At 35.4% G+C, this 25,215-nt stretch overlaps 2 pseudogenes; one reads left to right on the top strand and one right to left on the bottom strand.

The window, feature by feature from the left end:
- The first annotated feature begins 6,365 nt into the window (after nt 1-6,365).
- On the top strand, nt 6,366-8,948 carry LOC120210174 (annotated as a pseudogene).
- A 1,838-nt stretch (nt 8,949-10,786) lies between these two features.
- On the bottom strand, nt 10,787-15,090 carry LOC120210173 (annotated as a pseudogene).
- Nucleotides 15,091-25,215: the final 10,125 nt, after the last annotated feature.

Raw genomic sequence — 25,215 nt, 5'->3', positions numbered from 1 at the left:
CACTTTTGTATTCAATTGTATTTATCCTTGAGTGTTCTTTTCTTTGTTCTAGAATTGTGCAAACATCTTACCTTGTGAGGTTTTCTTGTAAGTTTGCAAATTTGTAATCTTCTCTTTGGGAAAAAGAGTGTTCTCAAGAGTTGGGGTATACTCTTGAGGGATTTTGTAAGGTTATCTCTTTGGCCTCAAAAGAAAGAACAAATTAGTGAATTTGTTGGAAAATCCTTAGTGTGGATAGCTAAGGTAGTGGACGTAGAGTTTGTTTGAGAAAGTCGAACCATTGTAAATCGATGTGCAATTACTTTAAATTTTCTGCAAAAGCTTCCACGAAATTTTTAATTGCCAATTCACCCCCCTCTTGGCCGATTCCGTAGATCGATTAACTCAACATTGGTGAAAAATAATTTTATGTTCAAATATAGTTTAAGGATCAATTTGATTGATTAAACATGATTAATTTTCATTATATAAGTTGCCAATACCACTAAAGCTAATTAATTTAGCATTTTGAGTGTTTAAAACAAATTTTTGACATATTTGTGCTTAATGCATCGATGCATCCTTGAATGTGCATCGATACACCATGAAGGTGCACCGATGCACGCCTTGAATGTGCATCGATGAACAAGGTCATGTATCAATGCATTAGTTGGGTTTTGGGGTTTATATGGCTTATTTTCTCATTTGTTTCAAACCCTAAAAACTAAACCCTCTCAGCTGTACGCCTCTCTTCATCTCTAAATTCTCCTCTTGCTCAAAAATCAACGTTTTAATTGGAATCTTCGAGCTTTTCATCTCTATATCCTACTACTATCATTAAATCGTGCAACACAACATCTCATTCCTCTCAAATCCGAAATTTTCAAGGTATTTTTCTAAAAACCTCTATTTTATCATATTCTAATCTTAGGACTAGTTTTAATTAGTTCTAGGATGAAAATTTCATCGGGCATTGATTGTTTGATAACAAACTAGATTTTACAACCAATTTCATCAAAACCTCACAAATTTTCAAAGAATTTTTGAATTTTCAAAATAAAAAAAATCTGAACTTAATTTTGATATTTTTGATTTAATTATGTTGTTTTGAAAACTATACATATTATGATTTTACAAAAATTATTTTCAAATAGTTTTCAAAACTTTGCCCATTAGGATTCGGTTTAGAGAACCTTGAATTATTGCGTACTCAATTGAGTTTTGGGATTGATTAAGTTGCATACATATGTTTCAACTTTCAGGTTACTTTCCTTATTTCGATTCTTAAACCATGTCTAATCCCAAACGCCCTAGGACTTCATCGAGTCGTTCTCGTTCAAACCAACCTCCTAATCTCGTTCCTCCTCCACCTACATCTCTATTAGGATCTTATTTTAACATGCCTGAGCGTCATAGAGACGAATTGTACTCCAATCTTATAGAATCCGGGAAGAGTGTATGATAGATATTGACTTTGAATACCTTCCGATTCTTAAAGCTTGGAAGTTTGATAAAATGTTTCAGCTCAAACCTATCGTTTATCAACAGTTAATCCGCATTTTCTATTCCAATGCGGTATGTATTCAAAACGAAACTCAATGTGGGACTATAGCCATTAGATCCTATCTTTTAGGCCAATATATTAATATTGACCCTGAGACTATAGCTTTCCGTTTTAGGTTAGATGATGATGGGTCATATAATGAGAATGAAAATGTGGAATATCCCTATGTTCCAAATTCTAGTGTTAGTACTCTACGATCTCATCACGATCGTTTTCTTCATTTGATGATATCTTGGTGGTTTAGACCATACAGAGGTAGGTACTCCACTCTTCGTGCTAGGGATTTATAGTGGATGCACTGTATTAAAAATAAGATCAAAATAAATCTGCCCCACATTATTTTTAGTCAACTAGTGGACATCATAAACATTGTTCCTTCAAAACATGTCGAAACATTGATTTATGATGTCTTCTGAGTAACCTGTTTATCAAACTCGGTCTAGACGTCTCTATCGACAATCTTATCTGTTGAAAACATTTTGATATTTCGATATAACAAATTAAGTTAAATGAATTTTAAGATTTTCCAAAAAGATTTTCTAAGTATATTCGATATAATTATTCGAATATCAAAATATTACTCAAAGTATTTCAAAGTTCATTTTAAATCCTTACTCAAGTGTAAAATTAAGTTTTAATCTTAAAATAATTTCAAAACGATTTTATAAAATATTTCGAACCATTTCAAAGCCAAAAATTCCAGATTGCTCAGAGGGAATTGATTCCCCCCCAAGGGGGTACCGATTCCCCCTGAATGGTTTGGCTCTGAGAATTCCAGTATGCTCGGAGGGAACCGATTCCCCCCAGGGGGTACCGATTCCCCCTGTTTAACGGTCGAAATATTTGAATTTTACACCTATGGGGTACCGATTCCCCCACGCTCCAAGCTGTTTTATTAATTGATTTCACACTAAAACGGCTCTATTATCTCGACTAATCATCCCCAACGTTCAGAATCAATTGAGGGAGTATTTAAACAAGTTCTGAAGCCTTTGATCAACAAGAAATCATAGAGAAACAAGAGAGAAAGCATCAAACACCAAGTTTGTGCAAATCAAGCCAATTTTCCTTTCAATATTCATTTTGCTTTCAAGAACACCATTTGTGCTCATTTGTAATTATCTTTGAGTGTTCTTTTCTTGTTCTAGAATTGTGCAAACATCTTACCTTGTGAGGTTTTCCTTGTAAGTTTGCAAATTTGTGTATTTCTCTTTGAAAAAGAGTGTGCTTAAGAATTTGGGGTATAATTCTTGAGGGAGTTGTAAGGTTACTCTTTGTCCTCAAAAGAAAGACAAATTAGTGAATTTGTAGAAAATCCTTAGTGTGGATAGCTAAGGTAGTGGACGTAGACTTTAGTTGAGAAAGTCGAACCACTCTAAATCGTTGTGCAAATTTCTGCAAAAGCTTCCACCAAAATTTTAATTGCCAATTCACCCCCCTCTAGGCCATATTCGTCAATCGATTAACTCAACATTATCCCACTCCAAAATCAAATCAATCTTACTTCCTTGAAGAAAGCGGATTGGAAACAAGACGAGGAAACTGGTCTTTGGGTATTTCGACCCGGTAAGCAAACTTCGAGAGCTAGTTCTTCAAGAGCTGTTCCTAGCTCTTCTCGTGCTCCTCCTCCTCCTCCAGCACCGGTTGCTGACGATGATCCTGAGTTTCAACAACTTATGCAAGATATCGATAATCACGTTCCAGATAATGAGCCTGCACCGGAACCGGCACGGCAAGAAGATCAAATGCCACCATATTTTTTATCTTTCTTGGAGTCGTTTGATCTGAGGTTTGCCTCCATGGAGTCTCAGATTACTGAGTTTCAGCGGGAGATGCGTGAACGTATGAACGCTCTCTTGAAGTTCGACCTCATTATCCTCCTCCTCCTGATCCTCCTATGGAGTGAATTTGTTTCCTTGTTATGTTTTCTTGGATTTTCAAACTTGGATTGATTTTGATGTTTCTGGATGTTTAATTTTGATGGTTGTTGGATGTTTTGAACTTATTTGTTGTTTTATGGATTTTTGAACTTAATATTTATATATATTTGGTTTGAATTTTCATTATGAGCTTAATGTTTATTAATTTTATTTTTGCATCATTTACATACTAGTTACATTATGACCAATTATGACATTTCACATTTGTTTATGAATATTGATTATGAAACTAATGGCTAATCTCTCTTTTGATTGTGATCTTAGCAGCTTAAGCTATATATATATATTTAAAATCAATTGGCTATGCTTTTCAAAACCTTGTTTAAAACATTTTAATGTCTTTTTGATTTAACAAAAAGAGGGAGAAATATTAAGTGTTAAAAGGGAGAAGTGTTATAATAAGGGGGAGTAATTTTTCAAAATTGATTTCAAATTTTTAGAAAATCTTAAATGTTTTGTTATATCAAAAAGGGGGAGATTGTTGAAAACATTTTTGTGTTTCGATATAAAAAATTAAGTTTAAATGAAATTTAAGATTTTACAAATGATTTTCTAAGTATATTCGATTTAATTAATCGAATATCAAATTATTACTCCAAGTCTTTCAAGTTCAAATTCAAACCTTACTAAATGTGTAAAATTGTGTTTTATACTTAAACTATTTTTGAAACATTTTTTATAAAGTATTTTGAACCAAAATCAAGACTAAAATCAAATTATCAAAGTGATGCACCGATGCACCAATCCATGCATCGAAGCACCATGAATTAAATTGAACATCGAATGCATTTCATGCATCGATGCACTAAGGATTTTATGAAAACATCGAATGCATTTAATGCATCGATACACCAGCCATGCATCGATGCACTCTCGCTATTTTGAAACATCGAATGCACTTGATGCATCGATGCACTCTTAGTGCACCGATGCACTAAGGGTCCAACAGTCAAAATATTTGAATTTTACACTGATGCACCGATGCACCATGGGTATGCATCGATGCACTGATGCTCCCAACTGAATTTATTAATTGTTTTCACACTTAAACGACTATATTGTCTCCACTAAGCGTCCCCAACGTTCAGAATCATTTGAAGGTGTATTTAAACAAGCTTAGAAGCCATTGATCAACAACAAGAAACAACAATCAACAACAATCAAGAGAGAATCAAAGAGAAAGCATCAAACCTCAAGTTTGAGCATTTCAAGCCTATTTTTCATTCAATATTCATTTTGCTTTCAAGAACACTACTTGCACTCAATTGTATTCATCTTTGAGTATTATTTTCTTTGTTCTAGAATTGTGCAAACAATCTACCTTGTGAGGATTTCCTTGTAAGTTTGCAAATTTGTAATCTTCTCTTTGATAAAGAGTGTTCTTAAGAATTGGGGTATATTCTTGAGGGAGTTGTAAGGTTATCTCTTTGGCCTCAAAAGAAAGAATAAATTAGTGAATTTGTTGGAAAATCCTTAGTGTGGATAGCTAAGGTAATGGACGTAGACTTTGATTAAGAAAGTCGAACCACTCTAAATCGCTGTGCAATTACTTTCAATTTTCTGCAAAAGCTTCCACCAAAATTTTAATTGTCAATTCACCCCCCTCTTGGTCGATTCCGTCGATCGATTAACTCAACACACTAACTATTAAAAGTTATAAAATGATCCATTGACTATAGGATGTTGTTTTGTTGAGTCTCTCTACTATTAAAAGTTACAAAATGGTCATTCGACTATTCATTGTATTCTAAACTTGTCTTTTTTTGTTAAGAAGATGAAGACATTTTAAGCTATATGTTAACTTACTAATTGGGATACTATAGTCGTTTTAGATTCTAGGATCATATTATATCATATCACAATCAGGGAGTTAACATCTAGCTCAAATTGTCATTAATTTTTAACGAAAAAGGACGAGTTTGGAACAAAATAAATAGTCGTGTGACCATTTTGTAGCTTTTAATAGTCAATGACTCAACAAAGCAATGTCATATAGTTAGGAGATCATTTTATAACTTTTAATAGTTGAAGGACTTAATAAAACAACATCCTATAGTTGAGAGATTATATGTATACTTTACCTTTTCTTTAAAAATCATTAAATAGTAAAAATTAATAGGGAAAGTATTCAAATGGTCCCTAACTATATGTTGTTACTTTTTTAGTCCATCAACTATTAAAATTTACAAAATGATCCCTCAACTATATGACATTATTTTGTTTAGCCCCTAACTATTAAACATTATGAAATTGTTATCTCACTATATATATGTTCCAACCTCATTCTTTTTCATTAAAAAATTAATGACAGTCTGAGTTGGATGTTAACATGCTGACTGATATACGATAAAATATGATTCCAGAATCTCAAACAACTATACAACTCAAACAGTTCTGAGATCATATTTTATTATATCTCAATCAATATATATGTTAATATCAACTTAAATAACTGTCAATTTTTTAAGAAAAATGATGAGTTTGAAATATATAAATAGTTATGTGACCATTTTATAACTTTTAATAATTGATGGCCTCAATAAAGCAACTCCTTATATCGAAAGATCATTTTGTAACTTTAATAGTTAAGGGACTCAACAAAGTAGTGTCCTATAATTGGGGGGCCTCAAATGTACTTTACCCGCTAATAATAAAAATAGACACTTAACAATTGGGTGAATTTTTTCCGAAAATTGAGTAATAAAATAATTTTTTAAAGTTAGGGATCATAACAGTAACAAAGAAAACAATAAGTGAGTAAATGCGTAGTTTACGCATAAAGAGCAGGTAAGCACGTCAACAAATTTGACGAGTAAACGGTACCGTTTAAACATTTAGACAAATCTATCTAACCAAGTCCCCAACTACAACGAACATCTTCTACTTCATCCAGAGGTCCACCATTTCTTCAGAGAGCCGTCCGACAACATCAGCAAACCCGAAAAAGAAAAGACCAAAATCGGGTCGGTTTCCAAATATGGGTGTAACACCAAAAATTGCTCCATCCAAGCTTTCATCGGATTTTGCTAATTTAGCATCGGAGGCAAAGCGCATGCTTGATTTTGGAGCTGATTGGCTTCATATGGATATCATGGTAAAAAAAAAACCTCTAACTTTACTCTTTTAATGGATAATTAATTAGAATAAAATTTATTTTAAAAGATCTAACCCTTTTTTGGTTTTGGGTTTTCTTCTACAGGATGGGTATGTTTCGTTGCTTTGATCAAAGTTCTCTCCTTTTAGGATTTTGGTTCTTTCTCATTCTTCTCAATTTTTTTTTTTGTTTTTTATTTTTATGAATTTTTTTAGCGAAGTAAAGGAGACACTTCTAAGTAATCAGAATCAATGGCTGCCATGCAAAATTTTTATGAATTCTGTACTTAGGCTGAGGGTATGATTATATCAATATGTTGTTGTGAAATTGAGGAACCGTGTATGTATAATTGTTAATATCTTGGAAAGTGATTAGAAAGTAGAAACATTGGGAATGAATGACTAATTTTAGTTGTTTAAATTGAGTAATTTTTTTGTTCTTTTAATGACTAATACATATTGTTATTTAGATTTTCAGTTTTATGTTAATGGCCAAGCTCTTTCTGTTGATCTTATAAAGTACTTTCAGATTATTGATTACTTGTTGAATGTTGTTATATTTATATAAAGGCACTTTGTCCCGAATCTAACCATCGGCGCACCCGTCATCGAGAGTTTAAGAAAGCACACAAAGTAAACATTCTTTATGCCCTGGCACTAATATGGCTCATTAAGATTATTAGCAAGTTTGACAACTCTAAATAGATCAAGGATTCTGTTTTTCCTACAGTGCGTATCTGGATTGCCACCTTATGGTTACTAATCCGATTGATTATGTTGAACCTATGGGTAAAGCTGGTGCATCCGGTTTCACTTTTCATGTTGAAGTGTTCTGATCCGGTCTTCCATTTTCATTTTTGTCTTACTTCATGTAATCTTATCTACCTTTCATATTCCCCGTTTCTTATGCAAAAGTTCCGGCTTTTGCAGAAAATTGGCAAGAACTTATCGGAAGAATTAAGTCGAAAGGCATGAGGCCTGGTGTGGCACTAAAGCCTGGGACACCATTGAGGGGTTTATCCTTTGGTATGAATTCCTTTTGTCTGATTATTAGATTTTGAATCTTTTGTTTTAGCTGGTTCTTGGAATTGATTGGGGTTCAGCCTAATGCCTCGAACCCGGATCACCATTATGTCGTTTTTTTAATTTTTCTCTTCGGTGGGTTATTTTCTATTAGATTGACAGCGAGAATCCTGTAGAAATGGTTCTTGTGATGACTGTAGAACCAGGATTTGGTGGACAAAAGTTCATGCCAGAAATGATGGATAAGGTTCGTATCATTTTTCATTGTTCAAATTCCATTTCAGACTTTCTGGATTTTAGGCATAATAACATAAACAGCACTTAACATTTTTCACTTTTTTTTCATTTGTTGTGCCCTTAAAGTTTTTTCTTTGGTAAATTACACCATAATGTTTCATTTTTAGTCACTACGGCCATGAATTTTTTTGTGTGTGCACAATTTAATTGTATAACATTGTTATTATAACTATTACTCATATAATACCATTTTAGTCATTTTTTAAATAACTTGGGGTTTTTATAATTTTGTGTTTATAGAAAAATTAAAATTATTTATTGCAGCAAAATATTCATATTCATTTGACCTTTTTCTTTGTCTCTTTATTTTCTTTGTTAGTTGACCGTCGGTTGATTATCGAAAATAGTTTTTTCCTTCAAAAAATGGAACATTAGGATTTAAATTACCAAAGAAAAACTTTAAGCGCACAATCGGAAAAAAATGACAAACGTCGAGTATTATTTTTGTCATTATGCCTAGATTTTATTTGAATGACATTTTCTTTTACTTGCTTTGAAGGTTCTCGCTCTAAGGAAGAAGTACCCGTCACTTGATATAGAGGTAAGCGAAGTTCTTACTTTGTAATATTCTATAACTTATTCGTCGCTCAAATCCGGTGATGATTACTTATTCGAAACTATGTGTTCTTAGGAAGACCATCTTCTTTCATTACTGCAATGTTATGTTACAATGATCCTTCATTTTAGTTGAAGTATTTGTATACAACATATCTATGAACATAGGAATGCAGATATGACTTCCCAAGGATCCTCCAAATTCGTGGATGAAATTTGTATCTGACAGTTATGCTCGAGTCCGAGTAACTTGGCTGAAATGGCCAAGTGTTGAAGCTTTTTTGGGTTTGTTTTGCAGGTGGACGGTGGTTTAGGGCCTTAAACGATCGAAATGGCGGCTGCAGCAGGAGCAAATTGCATAGTTGCAGGGAGTTCGGTATTTGGAGCGCCTGAACCAGCGGCAGTTATATCCCTTATGCGAAGAAGTGTTTGGGAAAATCAAGAGAAATAATAACACATTTTCACATGCATTTATGGGTTTTCCATGAGAATATGTATAACAGAATATACAAACATCAATAAAATGATAGTAATGTCCATCATCTCATGATGAAAATTTACAAACTGCCCTACGATATGCGAGTGAATAATATTTTGACTCTCAAAATTCATGAGACCTTGTTTCTTGTTTTATATGCACTCTTCCTCGCATCTTATTTGATCTAGTTTAAATTGTTCTTCGTGCTACACAGCTTTGTAAACTGGGATTCTTACAACTAATTCAAAACACAGATGAGAAAACAAACCCAGATTCGAAACCCAGATTCGAAACCCAGCACCACTTGATCTTATTACTTTCAAACAACTCGTAACAGTGGACATCAACCTTGGATAAGAGTAAACTAATATAAGTTTTTCTTTTCTTTTTCGAATTTAGATGTTAAAATTATGAATAAAACATATTCCAAGTTATTTACTTATGTTGAAATAAATTTTAAAAATTAAAAGCTAATAAATGTTACAAAATGATTATCACACTATTACAAAACGACCATTAAACTTATCAAATCATCAAAATATTTTCTTAAATTGGTCAAAATTTATTATTATTTTAATATCATAGTAATAATTTTGTAACAATTCAATAAATTTAAAAATCATTTTGTAATTTTTTAAAGTTTAATTATCAAAACAACCTTTTAAATATAATTCAATGACCTCTAATATGTTTTCTCCTACATTATTGGAGACTGATTCCAAAGTTGTTCGTCTGGAAAGATGCAACGGGATCCACGTGTCACTCTATGAATCTTCAACCATTTCTAAAGCTCCGCACAATTTTTATGTTCCAAACCGCAAATCAGATGGTGAAAATGCATCGTTTTCAATCTCCTTTTTGCGAGTGTTTATATATAGTCCTATTCAATTTTAGGCATCAATCTCCTTTTTTCTATTAAAAAAAAATCAATATCCTTTTGGTGCTAAGATTCTAAAGCTGAATGCACCCCCTTTTTTTAATGTCTCATTGAATTGCTTGTTCTCTTGTTTTTTTTTCTTGCAGGAGATTCTTGATCAAATTACCGACATTGATCTGGTTGTGAACTTTAAATGTACTGAAGAGTGTACGTTGAAAGTGAGGTTCTTCACATGGGCAATTCCGAAGTTGTAGGAAATTCCTGGAAGAAAAACGTCCATGTGTACTCAGAACAGGTAATGACATTGGACTATCCATTTGTCTGCAACATGTTATGTATTAGTCTCTTTTATTACCCTCTGGTTAGTGAAATGCTTGTGTGACAATATGATAAACAACTGAATTCTTGAAATCAGGATCAAATATGGAGATTTTTTCCCTCACTAAATAATCGTTTTGATTACGTAGGCGAAGTAGGTGGAGGATTATTACAGTGGGCAAAAGAAGCTTCTCTACTTTCAGGTGTCTGGTGCACCAGCAGATGCATGACAAGGTCTTTTGGCTGCACTACGTCTCCAGCATATCAATGCTCTGACTTCCTCACAGAAGCCGACGGTATAAACGTCGATATTCTTTAAAACTAGTGATATACCGTTGCTATTCTTTAAAACCAGTGATATTCCGGCGTTGTAGTAAGCATGTAACTATTGAGTGATAGACAAGTTTTTTTGTGGCAAACAACCTTGTTGGATTTGCCTTGAAGTTTTGTTTCCCTTTTGTGAGTTACTATGCAGTTTGAAAGTATGTAATGTATTTTTTGCGAAGTGAACAGATGATCGTTGAACTATATAGTCTCTTATAATAAAAAGATTGCTTTGTCTTTTTCATTTTCATCTACATTTTGTTTTTCAAATTAAATGGCAAAAAGCTAATCGTCTCTTCAAAAGTATTTTATCATTTATGATGGCTTTGACAAAAGCAAGTATGGTGAATCATTGATTTATACATTAATGACTATATAGAATAACAAACCAAAATTTACTTGCATATTTACAGCTCCGGAAAGAAAACAGTTGTGTCGACCGTTTATATACTTGTCGACATATATGATCTACAATTTATTCCGAGTTCATCCACACATCTCTTAGGAGTTTATATCTGACGGCATTTTGATTGCCATTTCCCTTTGGTATCCAGTTGGGCTTTGATTGAACAGATGATGGGTGGTCATCGAAGATTGAAGATAAGGGTGAGTTCAATTCATCTAGTTCATCATCGCTTGCATGTGATTTTCTGAGGACCGATGACACACTTCTTCTCAGGTGAGATTTGCTTCCAACTTCTCCAATGATGCTAGCAACAGCTGTTGCTGAAGGTGGCAAACAAACCGGAGGAGATGCTGCACACGGAAAGTTTGTAATAGACCCTTCTCTGGCTTCAAGAGGATCCTGAATCAGAGGCAAAAGGGGGGTTTAGGCTATCACAAAACTAGTACTTCTCGAGGAAATCGTTACATGGTTTTACTTGAGTAAAGTTCTTTTCTGGTGTATAACTGTAGATATGTCAAGAACACATCATACTTCATGAATTAACATTTTAAGTTCAATTATTACGCACATGGAAGATGTCTAATCTATGAGTACTTCAATATTATAAGACTAACCTCAGCTTCCAAGGCTTCAAGCAAATCATCTGGAACTGGATCAGGGCAAAATTCATCGGGGACAAAAATGTAGAGAACTCTCTTGATCAATGTTGCAGAAAATGCCGGACATACCTTTGAAAATAAAGATTAAGCAGCATAAATAAACATCAAAGCAATGACCATGAACCCCGGTGATAAAACAAAAGGTCTAAAGTTAAGGTGTTGAACCTCCTCCCTGATGGGTTTACTTGGAAACACGTCCTTGGGGAGCATCATTAGATCACTCAAGGCATTAAGGAGATTGAAAGACTTTACTGATGTGGTTTGTCGCTCACCACCGTCATCCTGGTCATTCTCGTCACCAATCAAGTCATCGTCGTCAATACCAAAGTACTATCACCAATTTCCGATCTGACATCCACAAAAATGAAATTTCTTTACTTCAAAGAAGAAAAACCAAGGTACTATCACCAATATCAAAATATTGCAAACAGTAGTAGCTACCGCTTTATAATGGTTATGATGGACTATGATAACATAATACACCATTATCGAACTCAAAGATTAATCTCGAGACTACCACACTTGCATTTCTTACCGCATTTTTCAGTTATGCACCGGCACCGAAACTTGTTTTCCCAGCTGGAATGGGAAGCACCAGAGGATCGCTAATGGGGTCAGACACAGGATCGGTAGGGATTTCATCAGCAGAATCACGAAGAATGGCGTTGAACATTGCCACATCTAATCTAGCCACGCATTGCTCCATTATCTAGATGCATGATAAGGATGGATTATAACACAAATTAAAAGGGAAACAAAATCATCACATCAGTTAAATCCCGTAGCAGCCTCTGGGATGAAAGGCAGAGCAACAATCAGTTCTTTTAGAATTTCTTACCTACAATACTTTTATAGTCTCTTATATTAGTCTAAATGTTAACAAACCGACAAGAAAACTGGTAGTTTCAGTCTTTCGGATGCCATAGTCAACTCAGTGCAAAATATAGTGTGTGTGCACATTTTAGTCGATTTTTGAAAGCAAAATATATATACTCATTTAGACAGCAAACACAAGCAGCCACATTCATGCCCTGCAGCTCGAACTGGGCAAAGTCTTTCACAAGCTTCCTTGAAAGCCTTCTTCCAATGGTCTAACGAAAAGTTCCCTCGGTCTTGATTACTTGAACTACGTATCCTCCCATAGCTTTTACTTGAGCCAGACCCCATAACTTCATCAATTTCCTTTCTAGCCACAGACTGCATATGTGGAGGAAGAGTCTGAGATGGAAACAAGGAACATAATTTTGTCAGACAACCATCGGAGTATGGCATTCAGTGTATGATCATGTAATAGAAAATCTTTATCAATATAAGGGAAGAAAAATAGTTTAAGGGTTACCTGCCACCAGACAGACTCGATGATTATCGAAAAGATCCATGTTTCAACTCTTTCTAGGGCCGAAATAAAGACAAGCGGGTTGTCCCAATCACTAGATGTTTTATTTTCTTTTCTCCCAGGAGATGACTCTTTCCGTTTCAGTGGAGATGACGCTGGTTTCTTTCCCTTTCCATCTCCATTTCTTTCCACGAGTCCAGCAGAAAGTGGTAACTTCAACTCTCTGATATTTTCATTTATAATTGCTCGCAACACAACACAGTTTGACAACCAGAATGTCAATCTGTAGTTATCATACATACGATCTATGAGCTAATGAGAAATCATGCATATGATGTATGGGGTAAAAAAATAAAATCCAATTGCCAGCCCTAGTAAAGAATGTTCATGTGAAACAACAAGATTAATAATGACTTGAACCTACCTTGGAACATCATTTCCACATGCTTTTGCAATCAGAGCAAGTCCGGAAACAGCACTTCGAGCTGCACTCCCTCTCCTTAGTTGGGAGCCTTCCTTACAAGCATGAAGATACAGCCTAGAAAGGCGCCGAGCTGGAGCATGCATTTTAGTCATGGAGCTTCCATGCTCCGCAACAACTGAATACAGAGCAGCCTCGATGGAAGCAGCTTCTCTCAACTCTCGTTCAACCATCTTTATCCTGTTTTCCAACTGCTGCACTTTGTTATCCAAAACGACACTTCTGGTATCCTTGGGATATACCTTCGAAACTTTCCTTTCTTGCTCAATTTGCCTCTGAAGCTTCCTGCCCCATGCTGTGCATCTGCTGCAACACCAACTTCCTTTGACTCCCCATTCTGTTTATTGCCCAACATCCCGTTGCTCCTAGCCAAGTCCGATGAAGCTCGAATGGACTTGGCATTCGTCACTCTATCACTTCTGCCATCATTTGTTCGATGATCCCCCTGGCTTAAAACAGTTTCTTCTGATTGAATATTCGATTGCCCATTTTCTTCCAAGTATTGTCCTTCATGTCTGTTTTCTTGCCAGCCATATCCCGAGTATCCTTCCAAAGAACAATCATATGCATCAGCAGCAGCTGAACCCTTAGAACAAGAAGATATATCTTCCTTACTTTGATCACAACCGTTGCTACTCATGCTGCTCTTGATTTCATCGTGTGTCTTTTCATTAGTCAAGGATGATGAAGACAAATGAAATTTATGGGTAACAACATTTTCTCGTAGAAGTGTACTGGAACCATAAGAATTAAACGTGGAAGCACGAGCATCTACAAAGCCCTCAAAGTCCGATAATAAATCCGTTGACGACTTTGCTACACTTGTTCTTTCCATGTTCAACTTTGAAGCCAACATATTTTCCCCTTTAACTTCCTTGCCATCAATTACAGCAACTGATCCATTCTGCAATGAAAAAGGTACATTCTAGCTAAATAATTTTTTCAGATAAAAATTTCCAGCATTTGGAAATCATAAAGGAAATAAGAAGTTACCTCTTTATTTTGAGGAAGTGAACTACCATTAGATTCCAACGTTGAAGAAGAAGCAGTCAGAGACGAATGCGAGGAAACATCATCATCAGTGAATGAAGCTATCTCAGCTTCTTCGGCATAATCTTCATCCATGAGAGAAGAAACGGACTCGCTTCTTTTCATGTCCTGTGGCAGCTCCTTCGAAAGGCCGCCTCTTGACGAAGAAATGTTCTGACCCTTGTAAATTCGATCGATTTTAATGAACAAGATTGGCTGAGCAGTGTTACTACTATAGCTCCTTTTGCTGTTCATCAAAACAGTAACATCTACCGTTTCTTTTATAACACCATATTTGGCCAAATCCATGATGTCGGTCGCCAACAACTGGATCTTTTCCCTTCGAGGTTCATACAAGTTAAATTCTAAGAAATTCTTATGGAACATATCAGCATCCCGGCCTTTAACAGACATGTCCCTCACTAGATTCACAGCTAACTTAAATAACTCATTAAACTCGATCTTTCCCTCCCCAACAATCGAACCAAGTGTGGGCGAAACAGTCTTGGTAGACCCCGAATTACGTTCACCATTTTTCCACTGGATCAGGACGGACCGAAGCGATCTCAGTGACTGTGACAGTGGCCAAGGTTTAATCTCCTGAATTTGGATTAGATACTCAACGCGAACCATCAGCCCTCTCCGGTTCTTTGCATTCAAACCAAGAACCATTGTTGCACAAACACACTAGTATTTGATCTTAAACTATTCAATCCATAGGAAAATTGAACTCCTGCAACGCACAAAGCATTATAATTTCAAAAGAGAAAACTTTTCACCAATAAATTAAATGCACAACTAATTTGTAAACCCTATAACGATCGAAGAAGATATAAATGAATAATGCTTTCTTGAATTGAAGAAGGATTACAAGACTGGTTTATATACAGCTATAAAGTTAATTAACTAACCAAAATACAATTGCTAACAAATCAGCTAACTAACTGATAACAAACAAACTAACTACAAGCTGATAACTAATCAACTATAAGCTATAAAAATTACAAGATGAAGTTGATATACTTTAATACCCCTCAAGCTGGATGTGCATGTATGTTAAAGAAACCTAACTTGGCAATGAAAGCTCGATGTATGGGAGGACGAAGGGTTTTGGTGAAGATGTCAACCAACTGGTCTGAGGAACGGACGTGAAACAACTTCAGAAAACTGCTTTCTCCTTGTCTCGTACAAAATGACAATCAATTTCTATATGCTTTGTTCTCTCATGAAACACTTGATTAGTTGCAAGGTTGATTGCAGCCTGACTATCTCCATATAATCTTGCAAAATCAACATCCATATGAAATGAAGAGATAAAAGAAACGAGCCAAACTAATTCACATGTAGTCATGGCCATAGCTCGATATTCAGCCTCGCAGGAAGATCGGCTAATGACGACTTGTTTCTTTGATTTCCAGGATACCAAACTGTTACCAAAAAAGGCACAAAAACCAGTTACGGAGCGTCTTGTATCGGGACAGGAACTATAGTCCGAGTCAACAAATATGCCCAAGTGGTTAGTGGATTGAACTGGGAAAAACAAACCAAGACAATGAGAACTTTTAATATATGCCATAAGATGCTTTAAGGCAATCATATGAGGCAGGCGAGGAGAGGAGACAAACTGGCTCAACAAATATACAGTATGAACAATATTTGGCCTAGTATTAGTCAAGTACAACAAACGACCTATCAATCGACGATACTCCTGGGAATCAGGAAGTAATTCTCCTTCATTTGTACTCAACTTCGAGGATAAAAGTATTGGTGATTCGGTTGGCTTGGTACCCAAACATCTTGTATTTGCTAGTAACTATAATGCATATTTTCTCTAGGATAGAATAATTCCAGAGCTATTCCTAGCAATTTCAAAGCCTAAGAAATAACGCAGGGCCCCAACTCCTCTAGGATAAAAGGCTTGTAGATCTTCCCCGGTCAAAACGATGTCATCTACATAGACAAGAAGAGCAATGAATTCACTGCCACAACCTCTTGTGAACAAAGAATGTTCAAATGGAGATTGTTGAAAGCCAAGTTGAATAACAATGTTCGAGAATGCAGTGAACCATTGTCTGGATGCTTGCTTCAGACTGTAAATGTATTTGTGAAGCTTGCAAACCATGTTAGATCCTTTGAGCTCAGACTTGTATCCAAGAGGTAGTTTCATGTAAACTTCCTCATCTAATGTGCCATTTAGAAAGGCATTGTTTACATCTAATTGCAACAAGTGCCAGTTGTGTGTTACTGCAAGGGAAAGAATGACTTGAAATGAGGTCATTTTTGCAACAGGTGAAAATGTGTCCATGCCTTCAACTTGTGTGAAGCCCTTAGCAACCAGTCTGGCTTTACACCTGTCAATCGAGCCTTCAACTTGATGTTTTCTTTCAACGATAGAGTTTTGTTGGGGTGTTTCCACGCATGAAAACTGATGCATTATACCCAAGTTAGTGAACAATTCAGTGAATTTTAACTCAAGAGCATTATCAGACCTGAATGATTTTTTGTCAATTTCGAATTGTTTCTTAACCATTGATATAAAGGCGGGTATAATGATGTTGACATAGATTTATACTGCAGCAAATAAACCCAGGTAGATCTTGAGAAATCATTAACCAAGGTTAGAAAAGAAGCCTGTCCAAAATATGTTTTGTGCTTGTAAGGTCCCCATATATCATAATGAACTAACTCAAACAATCGTGTAGTATAAGAAAAAGAGACTAGAAATGGAAACCTTTGTTGCTTGGACAATGGACAAACTTTACAAGATTCTTTCATCTTTACATTCTTTAAAAGCAAAACATCCATGAGAAGATGCATGACATGGAGACTAGGATGTCCCAATCTGTTATGCCAGTCACTAGATAAACTGCTAGACACATTATTACAAGAAATATTAGATCTGAATAAAGACATCTGCAACAAGTAAAGTCCTTGAGCCAGCTCACCCTTCCCAATCACTCAATTAAGGTCCTGAATTAGGTAGTTCGTTTTACAAAACAACACACTAAGGTTAGAGAATTTCAGCAATGCACTGACTGAAAGTAAATTGAATTAAAATTTTGGAACAAACAACACATCATGCAAAACAAAATCAGATGAAAATCGAATTGTGCCTGTAAAACTGAATGGGATGATGGATCCATTAGGTAAGTTGACTGAGCAGCTCGTTATAGGAAATAATGATTCAAAATTGTTTCTTCAATGACATATATGTCTTGAAGCTCCCGAGTCCAAAATCCAGTAGTCAGATATTCCAACACCAGAAACAGTTATGTGTGATATGATCTTACCTTGCATGGCAGTATTGATCGAAGTGGCAGGAATATCCAAGGATGATGCGGATTGTAACTGGGAAGTGAGCATGGCAATCAATTGCTGACATTGCTCAGGAGTAAAGGCTTCACTGACAGTAGGAGAGATTTGCTGAGATACAACAGAATTGGTATGAATGGCTTGAGAACTCTTACCACGAGAAGAGGTTGAAGATGACCAATTCTTGGAATTGTAACTAGGTGGATAACCGATCAGTTTGTAACACCTGCCTTTTGTATGACCAAGGAGGTTACAATGGCTGCACAAGGGTCTATTTTTACGAGCATTAGTGCCAAGACGAGACTTAATAGAAAAGGTTGGCTCGGAAATAGGATGAGAAGATTGTATATTTCGTTGATTCTCTTCTTGAACAATCAAAGAGAAAACTTTTGAAATTGGAGGAAGAGGACCCATTAAAAGAATTTGTCCCCTTATATGATCATAAGACTCATTTAACCTCATTAAGAATTGAATTACTTGTTCTTGCTGATGTTCAGCAAGCATGCGCTGCACTCCTCCATAATTACATTGGAGACAACTGCATAACTGTCGAATTGAAAACAATTCATCCCAAACAATTTTCAACTGTACAATCGTTTCTTTAAGTGAAATAAATGTGGTCCATTTGCCTGCTGGAAACGATCAACCAAATCTTTCCATATCTCAGCAGTAGTTGTGTGATACAGCAAACTTGCAGCAATGTCTTTGGAGACTGAATTGAGAAGCCAAGAATTGACCAAATTATTGGCTCTTGTCCAGGCATTGAACTGGTTTACCATAGAAGGATCAGGAGCTTGAATTGAACTATCAACAAATCCAAGCTTGTTCTTGGCAGATAAGGCAAGTATCATTGACCTTTTCCAGCTGTGAAAATTATCATTGAAAAGTAACTGACTCACCAATATCATGCCAGGATTTTCAGACTGATGCAAGTAATAGGAATTTGCCCCATTGTCAAAACTATCATTCAATGACTCAACCATGATGAAGTGTGAGAGAAGAGAAACAAACTTCTAATACCATATAACGATCGAAGAAGCTGTAAATGAATAATGCTTTCTTGCATTGAAGAAGGATTACAAGACTGGTTTATATACATCTATAAAGTTAATTAGCTAACCAAAATACAACTGCTAACAAATCAGCTAACTAACTGATAACAAACAAACTAACTACAAGAAGATAACTAATCAACTATAAGCTATAAAGATTACAAGCTGAAGTTGATATACTCTAATAAACCCCAAATACAAAATAAAGGCATCCCCTTTTTCCTTTGGACGTTTTCGATTTCCAGGCATTTTTTCAGCAACTAAACATAAAAGGCTATATCTAAAACACAAACACATACTCAAAAGCAACCGATGTTTCACTTTGGGCTATACTGAATGAGGGAAGAAAGTTTACCAGTAGTAAAATTAGAATAAAAGCAACAACAATAACATGGGCAATGCGGGAAATAAAAGACTAAAACACCCCATTTTAAAGTGGTTTCCATAGTGTAGAATAATACAAGCTGAGAGATATATTTATGGCCTTTCTTTTGAAGTCCTGAGGATGTTTGGCTGGCTAAACGTTGACGTTTTGGATGGTTTCGTCGTTTCCCTTTTCCTTTTTCACTTTGATCGCGATGCCATGCCAGAAACAGTTCATATTAATTTAAGGGTAAATTACACCAATATCTTTATTCTCTCATATTTCTTTTATTATACTTTAATTTCGTTCAATTTTACATCATACTTAATATATTTAATTTTTGTCATTTCTATAAAATAATATCATTTTAACTTAACAACAAAACGACCAAAAAAATAAAATATATTAAATTTAGTGAGAAAATTAAATGAATTTAAAGTATAATGAGTAAAATTAGAGATATAGTAAAATTCAATGATGATAGCTATAATTTACACTTAATCTGAATATCACGAAGGCGTAAAATCAGATTCTATCACGTGCTTTGAAGGAAAGTGAAGTAAACTCTGGGGGTATTTTCTAGAGAAAATAACTTCAGTGACCGAAAATGCCTTATAATATACGATTTTAACCAATTTTTTTTGGATTTACGAAAATGACCAACAAATTCGCAACGCGATCTCCAATTTCGCAACTCAGTTTTCAAATTCGCAACACTGAATTTCAAATTCGCAACACTGAATTTCAAATTCGCAACTCGATTTCTGAATTCGCAACGCGAATTTTGTTTTCGCAACATGAATTTTAATTTCACAACAGGTTTTAGTTTCGCAACACAAATGTTTTGGGTATATAACTACGCAGCAGCAGCAAATCATAACCTAAATCCCTAAATCGCAACTCATTCCATCTCCATCTATCACTTTTTTCGGCGACATCCGTTCCTATATCCAACGACATCCTTCCCCATCTCTAATTTTTTTTACATAATTTTATTTCTATATAAATTTTCAATGATTTCTCTCCCAAATTATCAACTATACTTAATAAATGTATGTTTTTCTCTAAGTTAGTGATGATATGTAGTTTATAGCTCGTTTGTTTAGAAAATTAATTTACAATTTGTAGAATGAAATCATCTAATGTTGATCATGTTTGGATATATTTGTGTTTTGGAGGGTCATGGGAGAATGTTCATGGTGTTTTACAATATATGCCTTTACCCATGAATCTTCAACTAAAATTGTCATTAAAAAAATTAACTTATGAAACTCTAATGTTACGTGTTGCAAAGAAATTGAATTTAGAGCCTCTAAGTGGATTTAGGCTATCTTATCAAAGAAAAGGTAAAGTTTATTTGTTAACCGACAATGAAGATGTTGAACGATTCATTGCTTACATTAGTGTTTCGCAAGAAGATGATGTTACATTGTATGTTGTTGAACCTAGAAGTAGTGAAGTTGGGTCAGTAGCGGGTAGTAATCAACTAAGTTCTTCAACCCCAGTTTATGGTGCTCATAATGTACAACGTTGTTATGAACCTCAAAATTTAATGGTTCCACCATAATTTCATCACCAAGAAAATGTTTGTTTGCCACATTTCCAATACCAAACACAATATCAAACACAATCTCAAAACCCACAACCTTTTCCTAATCCAAATCCCAATAAACTTTCAGCACCAAATTCCAGTTTTCGTATTGACCAGTTAGACGATTATGAGCCAACAGAAAAAATTGTGAGTACTAGTCAGTATTCAAAATTTGATATTGGTCAATACCAGGACTTTGATCTTGGTCAATACTCGGATTTTGATGATGTTTCAGAAGAAGAAACAGACCCTGCGTGTAATGATTTTGATATTGGTCAATACCCGAATTTTGATGATGAAACAGCCGTTGCCGAGGAAGATGTTGTTGATAATAATGAGGAGGAAGTTACGACTGTGAATGAACATGTTGAACATCCATTATGTAATTCATATAACCCTAAAGAAGAAAAAGAAGAAGAAGAAGTCCCTGAAAAGAAAAAGAAGAAAATGCCACGGGAGTATAACTGGAATATGCCAGAATTACTTCAGATACCGGAAGAAGAGTTAGTAAATATAGCAGTTGATTGTTACACAAAAGTTATTCGTATCAAGAAAGATGATTGCTTTGATACAAAGGAAGACTTGAAGATAGCTTTGTATACGAAATGCGAAATGTGTGGAATATGGCTATCAACTAAAAGTTAACAAATCAAGCAAAGATCGTTTCGAAACAAAGTGTATGATTGACAAAAACTGTAAGTGGTGTATAATTGCAAAGAGGATAAAATATTGTGAAATGTTTCAAGTTAGAACTTTTATTGATAAACATACATGTTCAAGAACCCAAGTTAATCCTCACCATAGACAGGCAAACAAAATGGTGTTGGGTGGTTTTCTGGCTGAGTTAATGTTTTTGAATGACAGGTTATATCGGGGACATGAAATTATAACTGACATGAATGTCAGTTCAAGATTAGTATCTCATATTCTCAAGCTTGGAGAGCCAAATGTTATGCCTTGAAATTGTTGAGGGGGTCTCCAAAAGCATTGTTTGCCCAACTGCCAGCTTATTGTCATAATTTAAAGCTGAAAAATCTTGGGTCGGTAACTCATATCAAAACAGATAGAGATTGACACTTTGAGTTGTTGTTTATCGCCATTGGTGCTGCGGTTAGTAAATCAATATAATTTTGTTGACTCTTTTTTGTTAGTTACATGCATTTCACATTTAAATGATTATGTCTTGTGTATATTATTTTGTAGATTCGTTCGTTTATTACTTGCATGCACCCAGTTATTATAGTTGACGGAGCACATTTGAAAGGTCGATACCTTGGAGTAAACTTATTAGCAGTAGCCATTGATGCTAATAATGGGATACTGTCAATAGCTTACGGGGTTGGTAAATCTGAAACCTTTGATTCATGGATATGATTTATGGGGCATCTTAGGGATTGTATAGGTCCTATTAACAATCTGACAATCATATCCGATAGGGCAAACTCAATTGACAACGCTGTTAGAAGGTGTTTCCCAGATGCTTTTCATGGACTTTGTGGTGTTCATTTGTACAAAAATCTAAAATCAAGGTCTGTTGGTTTAAAAAATCACAAATGGACATACTGGAAGGCTGTAAAAGCTTATCTGAAAGTGGATTTTAATAAGCATATAAATTGTTTAAGACGTGTTTTGCCTCAATGTTCTCAAACACTAGAAGATATCGGGTTTGAAAGATGGTCAAGAGTACATCAACTTGGAGCAAGATATGGTTTCATAACGTCTAATAGTGCAGAATCAATCAATGCTCTAAGTCGTCATTCCCGTAAATTACCCATTACTATGTTAATGGAGTTTTTTCGAGCCTCTATTCAATAGTGGTACTACAAGAAAAGAAACCATGCAGGTATTATTTCTTTAAATTTATAACTTATCATATATTTTACTAAGTATTATTTATTTAAATTTACAGGAACATTGGAACGTCGTGTTACACCATGGACTGAAAAAAATATAACGAAACGTGTTGTGAAGTCAACATCATGGAGAGTTGAACCATGTTCAAACGCTTTTTTTGAAGTATTGGATAATAACTTAAATGGGCTTGTCGATCTAAATGCAAAGACGTGTAGTTGTATGAAATGGAAAACATCTGGTTATCCGTATGGCCATGTTATAAAAGTTGCTCTTCCTCTAAACCAAGAAGATTCAATCGCATACGCTATGAATTACTACACTACAGAAGTATATCGACGGACTTATGCCGAGATTGTCTACCCTATTCCACATCCTTCTGAGTGGGACATACCAGATGACTTACAAACAATTTTGCCACCAGTCATGGATAGCAGGCTACCTGGACGACCAAAAAATCACGATCGTATACCGTCTAAGGGTGAAGAGAAGAGGATATTGACATGTAGTCGGTGCAGGGAAAGTGGTCATACAAGGTTGACCTGTGGATCACCAGTGCCATCACAATCATCTTTTCCTCTACCAAAATATGGATCCTCATCAAAATCCAAAGCTCATATGGTGCCAAGCAAAAGGAAATCAAAATCGCAATCAAAATCCCAATCACAACCGGCTTCACCTTTTGGGACTTATTAACTTAGGTGATTTTTAAATGCAAACATTGTATTATGTGTATTTTATGTGTGAATGCATACATTTCAGTTAGACATTCATTAGTAACTTGAGTTTGAACATTGCTATGGTCTATTCAGTTGTTATCACTTATCAGATTTTTGTTGCGATTGTTGCGAAAGTCAAATTCGCGTTGCAAAAGTTAAATTCGAAACGCGAAAATCACAACGCGAATTTGACTTTCGCGTTACGAATTTGACTTTCACGTTGCGAATTTGACTATCGCAACGCGAATTTGACTTTTGTGTTGCGAAAGTGTACCTTCAACATGTCTTTTTTGCCTTCAACATAATGCAGATTGAAATTTAAAACAACAAATCAACTTTTACAAATCAATTAAACAAGAAAAAAATAATTCTTATTTCCTCATCAATTAAACAAATCAACTTTACAAATCAACTTTTACAAATACATTAATTTCACGCAGCTCACTTCAGGATTAACCTGCAGAAACCAAACATTTGCTCAAAGAACACTTTCTACACATCTAAAACCAACAAACAGCAAATTATTGAATTCTAGGTACTTAACCAAACATTTTTAAACCAACAAAGAGTATATATGTTAACAACACTTGTTCAAACTTACCAATTGTTTATGCACACTTTCAGCACGCATATGCAGGTAGGCAGCGTCTCGCATATATCGTTCTAGCCATAAAATGTCGAAACCACAAGCCTACTGCACCTCTATCTCTATCTCTGGGAGGTAGAAACTGTTTACTTCCTGTCGTCAAATATTGCAAGTACATGCATACGAGAGAACCACAATCCCCTCTGCCTCCCTGCATTTGTTGTGGCGCGATCTCATCTCTGATCATTGTAACTTTGAACTTCTTTGGCTTCTTGTTTCTAGAATTAGTCCAATAATCAATCGCATCCAAGTATTTAGCCAAATGAGCGCTCCATCCCTTACAAATAATATCTCTCAAATCAGACAATAGTATGTAATTTAACATGCTGTCATATACCATTGTCTTCAGGGATGGGAGCTGAAGCCAATGACGACGTTCCAAAACAGGGATAAACACCTACAATCATAAATAATAATTCAGTTGCGTACATCAAATTTTTATTTATGAACACCTTTAAAATATTCAAAAATAAATACTAACCTTATCGACCTCCTACCACACAGGATAAAGTTTAGCTTTTCCATTACCCAACACATATGAAGTGTCTCTTTGATCATTCAAGTGAGCTACGTGAAAAGACATCGGCATAATAGTCCATCGCGTATTTTTTATTTTCTTCAATTTCCTTATTATCAGAAGACGTGACACCCATGCATCAATATGTTGTTTTATAAAAAATACATATATTAGTGAATTTCATAAATTTAAAAAAAAATTAATCAAAATGCAATATAAGAAGAATATAAGACTTACCCCCCGTCGAAATAGACATTGTCTTCAACCCCTAATAACACACCCCACCAAGACCGATTAAGAAACAAATCCATATCGTTTTCGAGTTTGCATATGTCAACGTAACACCCCTGGCTCCGCTCATGTAGATAAAAATCAACTGCGGTCTTAGCCCAAAGGGTATTATCCAGAATATTGTCCGGTAGTGTTCTCCTCTCCACTTCAAATACCGGAATGGTACTGACCGATAACTTATACGAAAGCCAACACTCATCCATCATGTCAGGCACATGAGGGGGTTTATCAATATGTCGACATATTATGCCATGTGAATCGGGCTCTCGAACGGTAGAAGGGACCTCTTGAATGATGACAAGGGCCTCTTGAACGGTGGGAGGGGTCTCTTGAAGGATGATAGGGGCCTCTTGAATGTAGGAGAGGCCTCTTGAACTAGGACAGGTGAATCGGGCTTCTTCTTACGGAGTCTTGGCACTATTGGGGTGACGGAGACGTAATGGCACATGCATGACGTCTGATGCGTGAACCTCATCGTACAAGAAAAACCTGACGTAAAGCATCTACCTTATC

Source organism: Hibiscus syriacus, unplaced genomic scaffold, assembly GCF_006381635.1.
Source record: "Hibiscus syriacus cultivar Baekdansim isolate YM2019G1 unplaced genomic scaffold, ASM638163v2 tig00109916_pilon, whole genome shotgun sequence".
Lineage (NCBI taxonomy): Eukaryota > Viridiplantae > Streptophyta > Magnoliopsida > Malvales > Malvaceae > Hibiscus > Hibiscus syriacus.
The sequence above is the reverse complement of the archived record's forward strand: the minus strand, read 5'-3'. Positions and strand labels throughout refer to the sequence as shown.